The following is an 8,025-nucleotide window of genomic DNA, read 5'->3' as shown; positions in this document are numbered from 1 at the left end:
GATAATTTTAGTGATTTGATTATTTTATCAGGAACATTTCCAAAGGCTAATAAATCCAAAAATATATTTTTGGAAAACTCTAATATGTTTTTGTAGTTTAGACACAGTTCATCCACAATTAATCATGCTTTTATTATTGCAATCAAATAGACACACACTGTTCTTTTGATCATCCTACAGTTAGCATCTATCTTCATATACCATGCTGTTTCATTATTTTTCACAAACACTACATAATATATGAAGATACATCATCTCTGTTTCATTGATAATGTGAATGAATGGTAAAACACAGAATTGATAGACCACAGTACAAAGAGATCATTTATATTTTCACATGTATATGGCTAGGTTAAAGTTTTTAAAAGCCTATTTCATTATTAATTAAAAAATATAAAATTGTCTTTACAAAGCCAATTAGCATTACATTTGTTTAAAAACAATAAAAGAATGATAACAGCACTGGAATCTTCCTGCAATACAAGCTAACTATGTAGCCAATTTTTATTGTATATACATAGAAAGAGGAAAAAATAATAGTTTTTCTATTCTTTCAATTGCTTTTATAGGTTGTTTTTTTATGTCAATTTGGCTATGAAATAGTCTCTAGTTATTCAGTTAATATTAATCTGTATGTTGGCATGAAGGTATTTTATAGATATCATCAATATCTACAACTAATTGATTTTAATTGATGATTATCTTTAATAATCTAGGTAGGCCTCATCTATTATGTTGAAATGTCTAAAACCACTAAGTCCAATTTTTCAGTTCTGTGAATATTCTACAAAGTTGATGCAGGTGCATTAAAATAGAGTGCAAATCATGATCTAGAGCTTACGTATCATTTATCATGTATATGTATGTGTGTGTGTATATATATATATATATATATATATATATATATATATATATATATATATATTTAACATATTTTTTAAAAAATGCATGCATGTATGAATAAATATTTCATATATATTTTTTCAAATGCTTTAGAACTATACAAACCTAATATCAACTTTAGAAATTATTATAAATGGTATATTTTTGCTCTAAATTTCTATAGATGTCCCACTTGTGGGACAATGAGGCTTAATGAGCTAAGAACAGGGTAAAAGCAGAGACAGATTTCCCTGAAGAAGTTCCTCTTGCTAACTATGGCTTTAGTTCCTGATTGAGTTTTCAGCCTGCTGTGACCTGACAAGAACTGCTTAGCTAGACCTTAAACTTACACAGGCCAATTCCTTTGGGGAGGATGTATGTGTGTGTTTGTGGGGGGATAATACATATATTATATATTCCTTGTTCTGCACAACTTAGATTAATGCACATATCTTTTACCCTTTATTAGAAACAATAGAAATCATGTAATCTGTCAGCATCATTTTCTTTATGCTTTAGATGTTGATTGAATGTTTTCAACATGGCAGGCACAGAAAGGTACAAAGCTGCAAACAATTCTGTAAATTCATTCATGAAAGAGTTTTTTTAGAACTAATGAGATGTATCTTGAAGTAACCAAAACAAGAAGTCAATTACTCATATGAAGAATTTTTCCTGTAATTTAACCACAAAATATAAATTAAAAATTCACTTCAGTGATTTGAAAGTGAAACAATCAAAATACTTAACAGAGAACAGGAATATTAAATAGATTTACCACCTATATAATAACAACAATTTTTGATCTAATTATAAGGCTATAACAACATATGTTATTGTGAAGAATTACAGATTTAAGTGACATCTACCATTTTTTCTCAGTTTATTTCGTTATTGAATGTTAGTGTTTTTCCATATTTAGAATGTGGATGATATTAGTGATTAGACAACAAAATGAGAGGTAGTATTATTGACTTTTGGTTATATAATTCTTCAAAATAACTGAATGTAAGATTCCTACTATTATATAGTTATATAATCAGTAATTATACACATTCAACTGCATAATAAATTAAAATGATTTTATGTAATGAAGTATTTTTATCTCTTATATCTTTAATTCCCATATATCTTCTTGATTTCCTAGTAACAGAAAACCAAAACATTAAACTTGAATGGAATGGTATAAAATTGTATTTCGTTTGTCAAATAAACAGTGACAAAGTAGCAAAATATTTATTCTCTGACCACATCTGTGTGGTTTTCATACATCTCAGCATCTTTTTTAACTTAAAAACACAATTTATTGACTGGGAAGCAATATTTAACATATTTAAGAAAACTAGGATACAGAATTTGAAGTTCAGAAGAAACAAAATGAAAAGTAACAAAGTTCAATAATTGTACCTAATTTTTCAGGGGAAAAAAAACCAGATGTAATCAAGTATTTAGACACTTCATGACAGTTTGTTGGTGTCATGATAACCCTTTAAATGGGCTGTTTCTATTTCACATATATCATATGATTATGAATAAATCTCTCACTGTCAACTATGAAGTAGTTGTCTTCCTTTGAATATAATTAATGAGCAAAATACTTATAGTGATATTTAACCAACTTTAATAGAGTTAAAATAACATGCATATATTATAGTTATATGTAAAAGTACTTCTTTGCATACAAATTAAATATGTAATTTTACATTGATAAACAAGAATATGATAAGAGTGAATTTTAAATGTGTCTAGAGATCATTCTAAATTATGAAATTTTATCCTCATATTTCCTTTCATTTTTTAGAATGTTGAATAATTTTATATGTTCTAATTTTGATGCTAGAATTATACCTTACCTCCAGCAGACTTTTTTCCTTAAACTGTTTCAGTAACAATTCACTTTCAAGAGTTCATATAAGCTTTTATCAATTATGGCAACTTATAACAGCATTCCTACATGTTAAGTGAAATTAAACAACTTTACTTTCCTAGTGTATATTCATTCAACACATACTGCTTAAAGAATACCTTGTCTGAGAGACAAGATAGTGATGAAAGATAGTGATGAAAGATAGTGATGAAAAATATGAATAAGTAAATTAGAAAAACAGTCAATTAAACCATAACCAATCAAAAATAAAAGACAATGATAAGTGGCTCATGATAAGAGAATAAGAATGGGTAGGACATGTAGTTATTCTAGAAGGGGGAGATTTAAGAAATCTTTATTTAAAAAGAGATCTGTGATTTGTAAGTTTGGATATAAAACCAAATCTGCCATCCAAGTGGGATAAAGAATATACTAATAAGAAGAAGCATCAGGTGCTTTGCACATTTATTTTCCTCATTTTATTTTTCCTTTGACTTTGATTTTAACCCATACCTATAGATTCATAATTTTTGAAATTAACAAACTATTGTACAATAAAACACACTTTTTAATACATTGCTTATTACATTAGGACACTAAATATATCAACATACTTTTGATCATGAAAAGACTAAAAGACTCCTGGAAAGATGGCACAATGGCTTCTCTGCCAAAGAGAAAGAGGCCACAGCAGATTGATACTTCAAGCCTGAAAGAAGAGTCTCTCTCAAATATCTGTAATGATGAAGTTTTATATAATGCAATGAACCGAAGAGTGACATCCCACCACTTTTGCTATATCTCATTAATCCCATTAGTGGAAAACAAGTAAGAATCTTCACTATTACTTGTGTGAAGGACTTTTTTTCTGAAACTGAATGACTATGTGCTGTACAAAGTACATCATATAAACAATTCATGATTACTTTTATTAAACCGTCACGGACAGAATATTGACATTGAAAGCAGAGTCTGATATAAGAAAAGAAAGTTACAACTATTAATTTTGCATTCAGTGTTTCCAAAGCAAGGTGCCCCTATAGTGCACATCTTATTCAAACTAGTTATTTGTTCGTAATGGCAAAAAGATGATATAAGTATTAACATCATTTTACTTATATATAAAAAAAAACTATTGTATTTTTATTAGAAGCACCAAGATTACAGTACAGTATTTTAGACTTTAAAAATAAAATTGAATTACATGTACAGAATATATGTGTGGGTATATGTGTTGAAAGATTACTGTTAGTGTGGGGATTATAATTAGATTTTTCAGTTAGAGTTAGAAAAAAAAAGCTACAAGTTTTGGAATGAAAATTTCAGAAGACATTAAAGAAAAAGTTTCATAAGTAATATTATGTTCTCTAATTCATATTCAATACCTTTGAAATAGACTGGGCAGTTGGATTCATTGATACTTTTGCTTCATTCATTTAAAACTCTCCAAGTAGAGATAACCAACCAATACCACAAATCTTTAGTGTTAAAACTTTAAAATTCATTTTACTCATTGAATAACCAATGCTTTCTTTAGTCTTCTGAATAAAATCTGTGTTATCCTATTGTTGATTGATAAATTTCCAGTTTTTCCCAAAGATCCTTCATGAAATGGTTAGCATTTGTCTCATCAGAGATCTTGCAAGACTATGACCCAGTATTTCTGACATTATTCATTTTAAATCACCAATGCAATCTTCCTTCAATTCTAGCTACTCCATTTATTATCCAGGAAGACCTAGAGAGCTAAGTATTTTGAAGAACTCTCCCTTCAGAGTGTGAGTAGCTCAGGATTGCCATAGCTAATGAAGAATGCACAGATACTTCCTCCTTTCTTCAATTTCCCTAGACAGAGTAATCTCAGATGCCAGGACAGATGGAATCCCTTTACCAAAACACTCAGTGCTAGTGCTTTCTACATGATTTGATTAAACCCCCTTACTTTTGCTTGGGCAAATAATGTTTTCTTTGGAATTTTAGAATTTAAAAACAAAATCATAAATTTACATGTCCTTGGCTGAATATATTAATTTTGAATAGTTTGAAACAAACAAAGAATATCACTAAAGACAACTCTTCAGCCTTTATTTCTTCTGTTACAATATAATCTTTGTTTCCATTTCATTTCCTTCATCTCTCTTTATACTCCAACTCTGAACTCCATTCCATATTCTTTAATGAGTTGCATACATACATTCTCTGCTTTTAAATTATTAGCTTCTCCTGAATAGATGAACTTCATTTATAAATTTACTAAACATGCTTCAGTAAAGTGATTTCAGTGAGTTCCTCACCTTATGTCTTCAGAATAAACAAATTCATGAACTAATTATATCATTAACAGTAGATAAGTATCAGGTCTCATTTTATATATTCTAATTAAAAAAAACTGCAACTGAATTCTCAAATTCTTATATTAGATGTTGCTCATATTAATCAAGATAAAATCATGTGGATGTATTTCAAACTGCATCATTCATTATCAGGTTTTATATAGAGAAATTCAACAATGTGACAGGTGTTTCCTACTCTCTTCAACTTTTTGTTGATTTTTATCAGCTAGTGTGGTATTAGTGAAACAGAACACAGTATAAAGACAGACCCAGAAGAAAGGATCAAAGGTACCAGAAGAGAAGAATCTTGTTAATTGAACTACATATCCATCTTATTCTAGCATAATTTAATTATAGAATTTAATCACTAGTTCAAAAACTTTGGTGCCATGTAAGCAAACATTTATTCTACAATTTAAAATACAATTTATTATTTTGAAGGCTTTCAGTATTTTTAAAATTAGTTTACTTTTGCATATTCTAACTTTCTTTAGTGAATTTTTTTGTGGTTGAATCTATAGTGCTCATAAATACATATATTGACTGGTCTAAAATTATATATTATCTTTAGATGCTCATGCATGTGAGATATTGATTAACATGTACAATATTATCTTTACTGACTATTTTTAATATGATAAATACGTACATAGTTTTAGATATATGTATCACAAATACAAAAAAATGTATACCTACTAAAATTATATTTATAAATAAAAGTATTTTAATTTTACATAATTTGTTCTATATAAATTTCACTAGGTAAAATTCCATATTCAAATATTAGGCAAATATTTTACTATAAAATGTAAATGGATATATTCTAAGTTAATGTACTTGCTAAATAATTTTGTTATGGAGGCCATCTGTTAAATCATCATAAATTACTAAGGGCCCATTATGTTCTGTAAGGAACAGGTGATGTGTTCAGGGATAGGACAAATATACTATCTACTCTGATGCTTTTTCTAATTCAGAGAGTTTCTCATAACCTCAGTACCTTCATTCAATACAATATTTAAACAGTTATTTAGTAAATATTATGCTAGACTCCATGGAGAGAATTAAAAAAATATCATTATGCTTAACATTATAAATAATAGTTTGAGAGAAAAAGGTCTGTAAAATAAATCAGGTAATATATTTAAGAAACTATAAATGTTATGGAACAATATAACAGAGTGTGGAAAATTGAATATAAGCATTTTCAATTTTAAAAGTAGTCAGATAAAACCTCACAGATATGATGAAACACAAGCAAAAATTGAAGAAAATGACAGATATTTGGGAAAAAAAGCCAATTGCCAGCACAAAGACTAGTGCCAAGGGAGACTCTGAGGTACTGGAAAACCAGCTAGATCCATATAAGTAGCAATGTGTGTTCAAGAAGAGAGTAGTATAAAATAACACAAAATGCAGTCCTACATGTATATGCTTTTTATAATATTCTGTAGAATTTCATTCAATTGTAAATAAAATAAGGAGCCATGAAATGATGACATGGGTCAATATATATTTATAAATGATTACTGTAGCAACTGGCCTGAAAACTGACTGTGGGGCAAAATTGTTAAGACTTGAAGGCCAGTTAACAGATTGCTACAAGGTCTAGGTGAAAGCTCCTGGTTTTCCAAGATGGAAACAGTGATAAAAGTGAAAGGTTGTTTTTTTCCCATTAAATTTTTAAGGAAGAGCCAGCCAGAAATGTTGAAATATTGGATGAAGGATATGATGGATAGAAGACTAAAGACAATTTAAAAACATTTCATCACAACTGGAATGATGGAGTGACCATAATCTAAGATGGAGAATACTGGAAGTAGAACAGGTTGAAGAGGAGCATTACAAATTTAGATTTGGGTGTGGCAAATTTTAGATAATCAAGTGTATATTGAATAGGTAGCTTGGTAAACAAGTTGAAATTTAATGAATAAAAATGAACCTGATATTTATTTGATAGTCACACAAATTCATCAAGGGAATGAATGTGATAGAGAAATCTAAGGACTGAGATCAGGGATATTTGCCAGTATGTAAAGGAATGAAGAATAAAAGGAGGTGAGAAGGAACTGGGAGAAAGCAGCTACTAAGAAAGTACCAGGTTATCTTCCTCTACTTTTTTGGCACCTTTGTCTAATATGAGATATCTGTTTACTTGGGTTTCTCTCTGTGTCTTCTATTCTATTACATTTGTCTCCATGCCTGTTTTGGTGTCAAAACTATGCTGTTTTCGGTACTATAGCTTTGGAGTATAATTCAAGGTCTGGTATAGTGATGCCTCCTGCGTTGCTTTTTACTCTAAGGATTGCTTTGGCTATCTGGGCCTCTTACATTTCCAAATAAATTTGTAACTTTTAAAAATTACTTCTGTAAAGAATGTTATTGGAATTTTAATAGGAATTTCAGTAAATCTGCATATTGATTTTGGTAGTATAGTTATTTTGACAATGTTAAATATGCCTATCCAAGAACATGGGATATCTTTCCACCTTCTAAGGTCTTCTTCAATTTCTTTTTTAGTGTTCTGTAGTCTTCATTGTAGAGGTCTTTCATCTCTCTTTTTAGATTGATTCCCAAGTGTTTTTTTTTTTTTTTTTTTTGGTGGTGGTTTGTTTGTTTTTGAGGCTTTTGTGTATGAGATCGTTTTCCTTATTTCTCTCTCAGCTGATTTGTCCTTGGTGTTTAGGAACACAATTTATTTATGGTTGTAAAAATGGTATCCTGCTACTCTGTCAAATTCCTTTATGATTTATAAAACTCTTCTGGTGGAATTTTTTCTTTTCCTTTTTTTTTTCTTTTTTGGTCTTCTATACATAGGATCATGTCATTGGCAATCAGGTATAGTTTGAGCTCTTCTTTTCCTATTCATAGAGAAAAAAGAGACTTTCCCTTTAACAAAACCATATATAGTAAGATGAAATCCAACCCCTCTTACCCAGCACA

This window comes from Marmota monax, unplaced genomic scaffold (genome assembly GCF_021218885.2).
Source record: "Marmota monax isolate L192 unplaced genomic scaffold, Marmota_monax_Labrador192_F-V1.1 WCK01_AAM20220418_F8-fsc00410, whole genome shotgun sequence".
In the NCBI taxonomy this organism is placed as follows: Eukaryota; Metazoa; Chordata; class Mammalia; order Rodentia; family Sciuridae; genus Marmota; species Marmota monax.
The sequence above is the reverse complement of the archived record's forward strand: the minus strand, read 5'-3'. Positions refer to the sequence as shown.